This window comes from Hemitrygon akajei, unplaced genomic scaffold (assembly GCF_048418815.1).
Source record: "Hemitrygon akajei unplaced genomic scaffold, sHemAka1.3 Scf000045, whole genome shotgun sequence".
Taxonomy (NCBI): Eukaryota; Metazoa; Chordata; class Chondrichthyes; order Myliobatiformes; family Dasyatidae; genus Hemitrygon; species Hemitrygon akajei.
Window position 1 is genome coordinate 3,755,960 of NW_027331931.1, and position 13,701 is coordinate 3,769,660.

Below are 13,701 nucleotides of genomic sequence, written 5' to 3' on the forward strand. Positions count from 1 at the left end.
AATCACTTCCCACTGACGAAGATTTACCGCAGGGCAGCAGGACAGTTTCGCATCGAAGTTCCTCTCCACTGTCCGCTTCATTTCATCCGGGGTGGAACAGGAACAGGGTCGGAGTGCGTGAACGGCTCGAAGTTTTGATGCTCCAAGTGCCGCGGGACGGGCCGGTTCCGCTCGCTGCCGTTTACTCGTCTCTGCGCTGAGTTCAGACTCCGGAGGGGACGGCTCTGGACGCCCGTGACCTTCAGATCTCTGTTTCATTTTGCTGTCTGTGGTATTTCATTTCATTTTCTCTACTCATTGATTGTTCGACGGTCTTTTTTCCTCTCTCCTTTATTTTGCGACTGCCGGCAAGGAGGTGAATCACAAGGTTGTGTGCTGTGTACATACGCCGATAAAATGAACCTGGGTTTTGACTTAGAAACGCCACCGGAGGAGGAGAACGAGGAGCGCCGCACTATCTCCCCATCTCCACCCGCCAGACCGTCTCTCCTCCTCCCCGCTCTGTCCCATTCTGTCTGTCAGCCCCACAACTCCCCCCCCTACACAAAATTACCCCCTCCACAACTCGGCCCTCTCCGCTCCACCCGGCCAGCAACTCCCCCCTCTCCGTTCCACCCTCCCAGTTCCCCTCGATCCTGTGCTCTCTTGTCCTTTCTCTCCCCCCTATTTCTCGAGCTTTACCTCCCTATCTCCCTTCTCTCTCCACCTTTCTCCTCATCTCTCACCCTGTCTCTACACTTTCTCTACACCGGTCTTTCAAAAAACCATTCCCCCTCTGTCCCATGGCCTCTCTCTGTCCCCCCTTTATACCAGATCTCTCTCGCCCTCTTCTCTCGTCTTTTTCCCCCTCGTCCTGTCCCATCTTTTGTCCCCGTTACCCCACCCCCCTCTCTCTCCCCGTCCCTCTGGCTCATTGGGATATTATCTGGAGAAGGTACGTCCTGCAGAAAAAGGATGCTTAACACCTGAAACAAAAAGAGAGACCAACATCTTTGTGGCAAGTTTGCTAGAGCTGTTCGAAAGGGTTTAAACTAGTTTAACAATGGGAATGAACCGGGGGCGTAAAGCTGAGGATGGGTTAGCTGGTTTAAAAAACAGACGCTGTGTGTAGTGTATCTGCCAGCAAGAAGAGGCCGATCACAGGGTAAAGGTGAAGCCAAAGGGATAATATGTAACGTAAGAGGGAGGGGAGGGGGCAAAATCAAACCCGTTTGATGACTGCATGATTGAAGGTGTTAAACAAATGCCCGCAATGTACGGAATAAGCTAGATAAATTTGTGGCACTGTTGTAAAATTCGCAGGCATGACGTGTGAGCCTCAACGATTCGTGGCTGAAAGAAAATTATAGTAGGGAGCTTAACGTCCAGGATACAGATTGTATGAAAAGCACAGGAAGGTAGGCGGAGTGGATGGGGTGGCCTCTATTGGTAAAATTATTATTAATAATAATAATAATAATAATAATAATAATAATAATAATAATAATAATAATAATAATAATAATAATAATAATAATAATAATAATAAATACAACCATGGTGAAGAGGTGTTACAGTATCGGAAGTTTGGAAACTTTGTGGGTGGAACTCAGAAACTGCGAGGGTAAAAGGACCCTGATGGGAGTTATACACAGAACTCAATACAGTAGCAAAATATGGTCTACAGCATTACAATGAGGGAATGGAAAACGCAGGTCAAAAGGGCAATGTTGATGGAGTCACAGGAGGGTTTCAATATGTAGGTACATTGGGAAGGTTATGTGGTGTTTGATCTGAAGACAGAAACATGTAGAATATCAACGAGGTGGCTTTTTCAGAGCAGCTCGCGTTTGACCCTTTGGGAACTCAGCTAATCTAGATCGGGTGTACGTACTGAATGGGATTTGATTAGGCAGCTGACAGCAAAGAAGCCCTTCGGAGACTGTGATCAGATTATCATGGAATTAACTCTGGCAATTGGAGAGGGAGAAGGGAAAGTCAGATCTATAAGTAGAGGAAATGGAATGACAGAGGCATGTGAGAGCTGGAGGGGGGGCTCCGGCGAGAATAATCGCAAAACAGCAATGTCCGGAGTTTCCGGGACAAATCCGAAAGACCCAAGGTCAATAGATCCCGAATAGACGGACAGACATACTTTATTGATCCCGAGGGAAATTGGGTTCGTTACAGTCGCACCAACCAAGAATTGAGTAGAAATATAGCAATATAAAACCATAGATAATTTAAATAATAATGTTAATCATGCTAAGTGGAAATAAGTCCAGGACCAGCCTATTGGCTCAGGGTGTCTGACACTCCGAGGGAGGAGTTGTAAAGTTCGATGGCCACAGGCGGGAATGACTTCCTATGACGCTCAATGTTACATCTCGGTGGAATGAGTCTCTGGCTGAATGTACTCCTGTGCCTAACCAGTACATTATGGAGTGGATGGGAGTCATTGTCCAAGATGGCATGCAACACGGACAGAATCCTCTTTTTCAGACACCACTGTCAGAGAGTCATTTCCACCCTCACAACATCACTGCCTTACGAATGAGTTTGTTGATTCTGTTGGTGTCTGCTACCCTCAGCCTGCTGCCCTAGCACACAACAACAAACATGATAGTACTGGCCACCACAAACTCGTATAACATCCTCAACATCGTCCGGCAGATGTTAAAGGACCTCGGTCTCCTCAGGAAGTAGAGACGGCTCTGGCCCTTGTTGTAGACAGCCTCATTGTTCTTTACAGTCAAGTTTATTGTCAATTCGTATCGCCAGGTAGTTGTAATCCTGCTCCATGTCCACACTGACCCCTTGGATGGAACAGGGGTCACCGGTGCCTTAGCCCTCCTTAGGTCCACCACCAGCTCCTTAGTCTTTTTCACATTAAGCTGCAAATGATTCCGCTCGCACCATGTGACAAAGTTTCCCAACGTCGCCCTGTACTCCGCCTCATCTCCTTGCTGATGCATCCAACGATGACAGAGTCATCAGAAAGCTTCTGAAGATGGCAAGACTCTGTGTTGTAGTTGAAGTCCGCGGTGTAGATGGTGAAGAGAAAGGGAGACAGGACAGTCCCCTGTGGATTTCCATTCCTGCTGATCACTCTGTCTGACACACAGTGTTGCAAGCGCACGTACTGTGATCTGCCAGTCAGGTAATCAATAATCCATGACACCAGGGAAGCATGCACCTGTATCACTGTCAGCTTCTCACCCAGCAGAGCAGGGCGGATGGTGTTGAACGCACTGGAGAAGTCAAAAAACATGACCCTCACAGTGCTCGCCGGCTTGTCCAGGTGGGCGTAGACACGGTTCAGCAGGTAGACGATGGCATCCTCAACTTCTAGTCGGGGGCTGGTAGTCCGAACTGGGACGATATCTAAGTGTGGCCTAACCATAGGACGAAGCTGCTCGAGAACAAGTCTCCCCAGGGTCTTCATGATGTGGGAGGTCATGCCACCGGTCTGTAGACATTGGAGCCACTGGGGCGCGGCGTCCTCCGTACAGGAACAAGGCAGGACGTCTTCCACAGCCCAGGACCCTCTGGAGGACTCAGGCTCAGGTTGAAGACATGGTGAAGTACCCCACATAGCTGGGGGGAACAGGCTTTGAGCACTCTGGGGCTGACAACTCCGGGCCTGCAGCCTTGCCTGGGCGGAGACGTTTCAGCTGTCTTCTCACCTGTTCAGCTGTGAAGCTCACCGTGGTGGTTTCAGGTGTAGGAGGGGGTGTAGGTCACGAGAGCAGGGTGGGGGCTGTGAGGAAGGGCAGGAGGGGAGACTGGAGTATATGTTTTCGGGGGCCGACAACAGATGAATCATGTGGGGGATGGGCAGGGGCCACAGAGTCAAACCTGTTGAAGAACAGGTTAAGTTCGTTGGCCCTGTCCGCCACTGCCCTTCAGCTCTCTGTTGCTAGTTTGCCGGAACCCAGTGATGGTCCTCATCCCACTCCAGACCTCTCTCATGTTGTTCTGCTGGAGTTTCCACTCAAGCTCCCTCCTATACCTGTCTTTAGTTTCGCTGTTCTTGGTTTTCAGGTCCCTCTGTATTGTCCTCAGCTCCTCCCTATTTCCATCTCGAAACGCCCTCATTTTAGCGTTCACGATGTCCTTATTGTCCTTTGAAACCCCATGGCTTGTTATTTGAATAACAAAGTACAGTTCTTGTCGGAATATTGCAGTCCACATAGAAGTTAATGTGACCTCTCCATGTGGCTCACAGAGTGCCTGCCAGTCTGTCACCTCAAAACGATCCTGGAGTGCCTCATAAGCCTCTCCCGTCCATTTCCTCACTGACCTCGAGGTTGCAGGTTTACTCTTCAGCAGAGGCACGTAACGGGGTTTGAGATGCACCAGGTTGTGATCTGACCTTCTCAGTGGGGGGAGGGGAGAGGAACTGTAAGTATCCTTAACGTTAGTATACATCAAGTCCAGGCTCCTCTCTCCTCTGGTTCTACAGCTCACATACTGCGTGAAGATGGGCAGTCTTCTAGCCATGGTAACATGGTTGAAGTCACCATGAGCACATAAACAGAAGGATTCTAAGGCACGAAGACGAAACCATGTCACGGTCCCGGTCCGCTGATCCTAATTTCCCCTTAAATCCCTTTTCCCCGGGCTCAACCTAGCTCCCTTGATAAGCCACCCTATTTTCATCCGCACCGGCAGCATAAAAAACTCCGTCTTTCATCTACTCGGCGCTGGACCGTCACCTTGGCCAGCGCGTCAATGCACGTTCCGGGCCGCCGAAAATAGCGGACTCTAAGGTGCTTCGGTGCTAAAGGTGCTTTGGGAATGCTGTCGTTTTCGTGTTCAGCGCAGCTACTCCGAGCTACGCTACAAATTGTATGTTGTTGCTTGGTTTAGACGTTCCGTGTCAAGTCCGAGTCCCGACTCCCGTGAGCAAGTTCGAGTCCCGGCTCCCTGACCAAATTCGAGTTCCTGCTCCGTGAGCAAGTTCGAGTCCCGGCTCCGTGTCCAAATCAAGCCCAAGTCCATACTACGTGTGCAAATGTCACGCTATATCATTTCCCTCCTCATTCCCCCATTTCCCCCTCCCTTTTCTCCCTCTTCTCCCTGTTCTTTCACTCCCTTTTCCACTCTCTTGCTCGCATCTTCCTCCCTCCTCTCTTTATCCCATGCCACACTCGTTCACTGGCACTTCCTTCCCATTCAATCCTTTCTCCATTCCTCTTTCAACTCTTCGTTCGCTCACCCTGCCTCCCATATCACCTACGGCCACTCTCTCCCATCTCGTTCCCCCTCTCTCGATCCCGCTGGTCCTAGTCCCCCTTCTTTCCCTCTGTCAACGTTGCTCTCTCTCTCACTCCACCATCTCTCCCTTTCGCATTCTCTTCCTCCCCATCACTTTCCCTGCATCAATATTTCTCTGGCTCTTCATTCCCCATTCCCTTTCCCACCACTCTCCCCCATATCTTTCCCTCTTTCTCTCTCGCGCCGCTCTCTGCCCTCCTTCGTTCTGTCCCAGTCTCCCTCTCCGGTTCCCCTCTATCTCCCGCTGCTATCTCACCACTCCTCTGTTCCCTGCTCCCTCCAACATCGCTCTCTTGTTCCTGTCTATGTCTCCTCTCTCTCGTCGCAGTTCTGCCAGTCTCTCCGCAGCTTTCTCTTTCTCTCTCCACCTGTGCCGATGGGTTACTTTCGAGATTGTCTCTGGGCTGTCGGTACAGAGAGCAGCGGTGTTATTATTCTGTCGATCGACTCGGGGCCGTGAAGACAGCGCAGTGCAGTTGGCCCAGTGTGTGGATCGATACCGTGCTCTGGAGCGCGAGGAGGTAGAGAGATAATTTTCTGGACTTAATTAGTGACGGGCAGACAACAGGGCAGTGGGATTAGTTCAGGGACTGATACAGTGCTGTGGAGAAGAGGGGTTAGTGGGAGTAGTTTAATGACTGATACAGTGATCAGGGGAATAGGGGTCAGTGGGAAAGGTTTCGGGTCCGATACCGTGCTGTGGAGAAAGAGGGCTCAGTAGGACTAGTTTGGGGCTGATACAGTGTTGTTGAGAAAGGGTGGCCCGTGGGATTAGTTTGGGGACTGATACAGTGTTGTTGAGAAAGGGTGGGCAGTGGGGCTACTTTGGGGACCGATACCATGCTGTTGAGATCGCACATACAGAAATGACACTTTCTTATCTATTTCTCCAGCTCTTTGACACATCGCCCCCCTTTACCGTGTTCTCCGTTCCCCCCGCCGCTTTAATCGTGATCTTTGACACATAGTTCACACCCGTCCCCTTAGATTGTTAAATTGGATGACCATGCCTCAGGATTAGGTGAGCGTCCTGAATGTTGTGACTGTGAGGAAGTCACTGAAGATACTGAAATGTCTTCTGGACATGGAAGAGTTTATTCATCACCACAAGTAGACATTTTCTTGAACACACTTTCGGCAAAGACTCTCAAACTCAAACTGCGTCAAGAATTTATACTCCCTGGGGACAATGGAAACAATAGGCGACTGAATCCAATAAGACAAGCCTGCAATATCAGAATTCATTCAAGAACTTGTGTCTGACAAAATTGTTCCTCTGAAGTAAGGAGTTAAAGTGGAAGCACTTTCCTATTGATGAGACAGCTTTGAAGGTTCGGTCCACTTTTGTCGGTTCCGACTAATCCACACAGATGGTCAAAAAGCTTCTGGGAACTGAGATCCCAGAACTCCACGATTACTGTTGTGGGGGTTGACAGTCAGGGAGCGTAGGGGGACTGATCAAGTGTTGGCAGGTAGGTTACCCTTAATACGACGTCATGGTTAGCACAGTCAATGTGGGCCGAGTGGTCTGTTCCCGTTCTTTACCTTTCTCTGTTCTATGTAGAACAAACAGAAGACAGAAGTTTTGTTTCTCAGAGCAAACATTCCTCTCAGTGGTTATAACCGTAGACATGTTTTCGTCCCAGGACAAAGTTCGGTACATTTCACCCAAAAAAAGCTGAGGATGGTTTCTTGTCTCGGGAGTGGGAGATAAGGGTTACAGTGAGATGAGCTGTGATTACAATTGGTGCAGAATCAGAGTGAGTCGCTGCTTAACTTCAGTTTATCTGCTCAGACCGATGGACAAGAGTCGCACTGACACAAGGTGAGGTGGAGAGTTGGGTCTGATGGAGTTTGAAACAAGATCCCCTTTGCTGGAGCAATGCCATTCGCTGTTTGCAACCCTTAGTAACATCACAATTTCCATTGTTTGCAGTTTCGCAATTAATTCACTAAGTTAATCACAAATGTCGCAACCCAAGGTTGCACTTGGCTGAGGCAATCAGATGGAAAATAAATTTTTAAAAAATGTTTATTTTTAAATTTGTTGAAACCTGTCCCCGTGGAGTCGGTGAATGATATTAAAACCCCAGGTATGTGCAGCCTCGACATTTCATTCCTGGAGATCGCCTGTGGTTTACGGGGACAGATCGCTGATCAGAGAAAATGCCAGCACTGTTTGATAGGTACCTCCGTGTGACAAAATACTGAACGTATTCATTGTCGCCATTGGAGTTCCTGGTGAGTGAGCACAGATATTCGTGTCTGGCACTTCGGTCTGTTAACCGACTAAGCCTGTTTGGGGTCATTTTACCAGCTTCCCGCTTGATGCTCGTTGCAGTAATATCCGTCAGTGATATCGATCCTTTCTATTCAATATTCTGGTTTAAAATGCTTATGACAAACGGAACTAAACCCCTGTCTCTCCTCTAACTCACGAAATCGACCCGGGACGTTGATCTTGCATTCAATGGGATTTTGTGCAGAGTGGTGCCAATGCTGGGAACAGGCAGCCCTGTGGGAATGTGAGACACTGAATGCTTTGAGTTATTGACCCAATTGAATAATAGGTCCTTTAATGACACCCTTTCCATCTTGTCCCAGGGCTGGGATCCGGGAATCCTTCAGGAAGGTGTGATTGGGAACCTTTAGTCCATTACCAACACATCGCCTTATCTCCACATTGAAGACGGCAGGTCGGAGAGAGCGGAACCCATGTTTGGTGTTGGATGGGGAGCCGTTCACTGCATCTAGCACTCCCACACCTCTGAGAAAACCCGAACCTGTGTCCATTCCCGGAGACTAAGTTTAATAATGCCCGGTGTCTGTTCTCTTCTCTCTCCCTGCAGTGAATTTAACGACAATTCTGATCCTGTCCCCGGGGAAAGTGCGGCCTCTCTACCTGCACCACTCGCTACCTGGTGGCCATGGCGGCGGGGGATCTGCTGACCGTAGTCATAGAGGTCCTTGTGCGTCGAGTTATAAATCATTACTTTCGATGGAATTTTCTGAAAATTACCCCAGCGTGCAGGGTTATCGAAGTATTGAGGCTCACAGCCACATACTGTCTGTTTGGTTCACCGTCACCTTCACTTTTGATCGGTTTGTCGCCATCTGCTGTCAGAAGCTGAAAACAAAATATTGCACCGGGAAAACTGCGGCTGTGGTTCTCACAACAACCGGCGTGCTGTCCTTTCTGAAAAACGTTCCCCGCTACTTCCTCTGGGAACCCAGACAGATAGTCAACAATGTACCGTGGTTCTGTAAACTCACGGCAACACTTCACTGACCTCGGATGGGTAGTAAATCGTTGGCTTGACATAGTTTTAAATCCGTTCATCCCTTTCGTGGTGATTCTGCTGCTCAAAACGCTGTGACGGTCAGGCACATTGTTGTGGCCAGTCGTGTCCGTAAGGGGCTGAGGGGTCAGAGCAAGGGGGAGAACAGCAGGGACCCGGAGATGGAGAGCCGGAGGAGGTCTGTGGTTTTACTCTTCACCATCTCCGGGAGCTTCATCCTCCTGTGGATGACGAACGTAGTAAATTTCCTGTATTATGAGATCAAAGGATTACGATTCAATTTCACTGATTCTGAATGGATCTTTCACCTCGTCGGAGCCTTGCTGAAGAATTTCAGCTGCTGCACGAACACATTTATTTACGCGGTCACTCAGTCGAAATTCAGGGAGCAGGTGATCAGCGCGGTGAAATATCAGGTCACCTCGGTGCTTCAGGTTCATTAATCAAGCCGCGCACTGAGCGGAGTCTGGAGACGGCAGCAGTGTCTCCAGTCTGGGCCCCAGATACTCACAGGCACCGCCTGATGTCTCATGTGTTATTTCCGGAGGAGTTTTCCATGGACCGGCAGTTTCTGGACATTAGGAGCAGCAGGGGTGTGAACCAGAAGCGGATGGTGGAGCGTTTGTGTGTAATTAAGGACAGGGAGCGAATGTGGTCAAAGTGGAAAGTGTACGGAAAATAATTTACGGGTCTGATGCCAGGCAGTGGGGTGGGGGAGCTGTGTTATAGAGTTTGTCCAGCCTGGGTCCCTTATTCTCCTTTAGGAGTGACCTGCCTTGATTGTAAGTTCTATCCACCGTCAATGCGGGTCTGGAGATGGGGATTGGGGACAATTCACATGCATTTTCGTAGTTTTGCAGTCGGGGCATAGTGAACTGTGTGGTTGTCGTGGTGAGTCAGAATTCTGTGATGAGTTCGCAGTCAACGCAGGCTCGTAGGATTTTGCGAGTAAAAACATGTCCGTGACTTTTCAGTTTATAACAAAAGTTGGAGACCTTTACTTTGATTCCAAAGAAACCAAAACCAGTCGCTCTACACTTTCGTCATTATTTCAGGCACCGCCTGTGTATGAGTCCCGGTCCTACGTCCTGATCCCAAGGAGGGGTCCTGGCTCTGTGTTCTGCATTCCTGTCTCCCAGGACCAAAGCTCTGTGTTCTGCATTCCTGTCTCCCAGGACCAAGGCTCTGTGTTCTGTGTTCCTGTCTCCCAAGACCAAGGCTCTGTGTTCCAGTCTGCCAAGTCCATGTCTGAGCTTCATTTCCGCATCCAGCCCATGAGTCCCACGTCCAATCCTGTTGCCTTGCCTTGTCCCCGCCTAGTTCCGAAGTTCGAGCCCAAGTCAAGACCCAGGTTCCAATTCCCAGTCCAGTCTTTGGCTCGGAGTCCTTGTTAGGTTCCAAGTTCCTAGTTCCTCGTCCAGGTCCTGGTTTCCTAGTCTAGTCCTAGACCAGGCTCTGTATCCTAGTCTCGTACAGGGCCTGTATCTTGTCCACCGTCATTTCTTTCCTATTTCCCTTGCTTTCTTGACACCCCTAGTCTTGTGCCTGGTATTTCAGAGTCTGAAGCTTGCCACTCTATGACAGATCACACCAAAGCCGAATGGGGCAGAACGGGAACAAGCGTTACTGCTCACTGTGCTGTTCTGAACCAATTGAACTGGTAATTTCATGCCTAGCTGATCCAATCCCATTTGAAAATACAAGGTCCACATCCCTCCATTCTCCTCATGAGGATTCTGATATCCTCCATCGCCTCTGTTTCTACCATCGCGCCTGTAATTCATTTCAGACACTCACCACTATGAGAATGACAAAAAAGTAACACTGCAACGCACATCTCCTGAGTCCAATATTTGAGGTTTAACATTACTCTGTTATACAGGTTGTATGTTTTTTCCCGCATCAGTGTCGGGAAAAGATGCAAAATGATACTAAATTAAAAAACAAACAAATAAATAAATGAATAGTTAGAGAACAAGTGCCTGCGTTTCAACCATCTCCCTTGGGACAGGAATTGGCTCGAATAGACCCCGTCGCTTTTCACATGCGCTGAAGGGGCTTTGTCCCCGCCGTCTGTTTCTATGACCAAACCTTCACTATCCTGCAACATACAAAACCATGAAGAGATACAAAACGTCTTTTAATTTTGTTTAAGCATGTGGCCGTTGAGGAAGTCGTGTTGGGTCTCTTAAAGAGCATTAAGCGGGATATGTTTCCAGCGTCTGACAGGAATTACTGCACATTATTGAGAGGGAGGAGATGGGTATACTGTGGATTTGACCAATGCATTTGTGTTCTCACCAAAACCCGAAAGGGTACAGAACGGAAACAAGTCCTTCTGCTCAGTGCGCTGTTCTGAACGAATTGAACTGGTAATTTCATGCCGAGCTGAACCAATCTCTTCTGCCCACTACAAGGTCCACCTCCCTCCATTCTCCAGTCCTCACTCCCTCCGCCGGCCACAGAGGAGGGTAACCTGAGAGTCGTTCCTCCCGTAGTTTCCTTGAAGTCCGAAGAAGGCTCGCTCTTTACAATGCTGAGAGAGCGGTTTAAGATGTAGATAGTTTAGGGTCAGTCTGATATCGAACTGTAATTGAAAGAGGGGAGGAGAGTTGGTGAGAGGTTGTCTTTACATCGCCCCTCCCCTCATCCTCTATCCACCCTCTACACCAAACCCCATCTCCGTTGCCACTCCCTTCCCAATGACTCACCCGGGCTCTAAGAACTCTTCTCTCCAGGGAAGAGTTCCGCGCCTCCGTCACCCCTCCACCTGCTGTGCACCTAATGTGTTAGTCGATTCTTCCTACCCTGCACAGTTCCACTCCGGCAAACCGCTCCGTCCTCGATACGCCGATCACCCCCATCTCCGCTCCCCTCTCTGAACACTTCAGCGCGCTTATCATTCAATTAGGTACCTACAGCCCTCACCGTCTACTCAAACTTCCCTCCCCTACAGCCGTTACCCACCTCCATACCCTAGCGCATATATGTCAAACTCAAGGCCCGCGGGCCAAATCCGGCCCGCGGTGGAATTATCTTTGGCCCGCGAGATAATATCTAATTACTATTAAAGCTGGCCCCAGTAATCGAAGCGCCTATGGCGTATGATATGGCTGATGCTGAGTTTATTCAGGTACCAGGTTTTCAGGGTTTTTAGTGTTTATTCGGCAGTCTTGCTCGGCAGTCTTCTCATAAGAAACGGAATTTGTAAAGTGAAACACTTTGTAGTTATAGCAGAGACTGAGACACATGAGAGCAGGCTGAAAAAAACGGAGGCAACGAAAGCTGCGTTCGCACGCGTCCGACTGATCCGACCCGCATGAAGCTGCATTTTGGCCCGTGACCTAAAATGAGTTTGACACCCCTGCCCTAGCGGAACCTCGTCCCCCAGTCTCTTCCCGAATTCGTGACTCGCTCTCTGGCCCATCCCCTCCTTCTCCTACACCCCAAACCGTCCTCGTCACTCCTCCCTCCCCTACACACCTCCGGGGATCCATCACCGCGTCCTTCACCTACAGCACTCCCCGTCTCCTTCAGTTGCTCCCTCTCCCGCACCTCTCACAAATTTGTGTCGCCCCCTTGCTCAAACATTACGTTGATCCGGCTACCTGGAGGCAATCACTTCCGACTGACTAAGATTTACCGCAGAGAAGCAGGACAGTTTCGCATCGAAGTACTTCCCCACTGCCGAGCGCGATGGAAATGGTCCGGATTTACCGGAGATTGGAGAGGGAGGGGCCGGTTCAACTCGGCGCTCCGCGGGGTTAACCCGTCTCCGCGCTGAGCTCAGACTTGAAACGTCACTGGAGAAGGACAACGATGAAGTGCAGCACCAACTCCAATCGTCAGACCGTCTCTCCTATATCCCATCTGCCCTATCAGTCTTCCAGCCCACAACTCTCCCCTACCCAGAACCTCCTCCCTCCCCAGCTCTCCACACGCCGAATTCCCTCGATCTTCCTTCTCTCTCCACCTCTCCCCACCTCTCGTCCTGTCTCTACACTTTCTCTACACTGGTCTTTCTCAAAACCTTTCCCCGTCCATCCCACGGACTCTCCCTATTCCCCATCAGCTGCCGATCTCTCTTGTCCTGTCTCTCTTGGTTTTCTCCCCTCTTACTCTCCCATCTCTCTTCCTATCTTCTCTCTCTCTCTCTCTCTCTCTCTCTCTCTCTCTCTCTCTCCTCTCTCTCTCTCTCTCTCTCTCTCCTCTCTCTCTCTCTCTCCTCTCTCTCTCTCTCTCTCCTCTCTCTCTCTCCCTCTCTCTCTCATCTCTCTCTCTCTCTCTCTCTCTCTCTCTCTCTCTCTCTCTCTCTCTCTCTCTCTCCTCGCCCTCGATGTCCCCGGATTGTTGGGATATTATCTAGGGAAGGTACGACCTGCACAGAAAGGACACAAGGACACGTTACACAAAAACGACGGCTGTTCGGAAGGGTTTGAACTAATTTGTCGGAAGGAATGAACCGGGAAGATCGGGCTGAGGACGGAGTATTTGGTTTAAAAACAGACGCCGTGCGTCGTGATCCTGTCAGCAAGACGATACCAATGACAGGGAAAAGGTAGGCTGTTTGCGACAAACAGTTTGGTGCTGGATCTGAAGAGAGGGAACTTGTAGAATACCTGCGAGAAGGCATTTCAGAGCAGCTCGTGGTTGGCCGACAGGGGCTTCAGTTAATCCGGATTGGGTGCGCGTACTGAACCGGATTTGATTCGGGCGCTTACGGTGGAGGAACTCTTCGGAGATAGTGATCAAAATACTAGGGATGGACAATAAATGCTGGCTTATCTGGCGACGCTCACATCCCGTAAATGAATTAAAAAAAATAATACCATAGAATTCACCCTGCAATTTTAGAGGAGAAAGGAAAGTCAGATCTTCAGTATTACAGTGGAGTAAAGGGAATTACACAGGCAGGAGGAATGAGCAGGACAAAGCTGATTGGAAGGGGACATGCGCAGGAACCTAAGCTAAGCGCAATGGCTGCAGTTTCTGAGAGCACATCCCGAATAAGAATAAGTGTTGATGACGAAACCACGGCTGACAGGGATGTCAAAGTCAACAATAAATCAAATGAGTGGTAATATAATAGAACAAAAATTGGTGGGAACTTAGAGGATTGAAAACTTTAAGAAAACATTAAAAA

General features: G+C 49.4%; 1 protein-coding gene across 1 annotated transcript in view; it reads right to left on the bottom strand.

Moving 5' to 3' along the window:
• Positions 1-13,701, bottom strand: part of LOC140720622 (NACHT, LRR and PYD domains-containing protein 3-like) — a 745,417-nt gene that overhangs the window by 570,304 nt on the left and 161,412 nt on the right. The window lies entirely within an intron of this gene.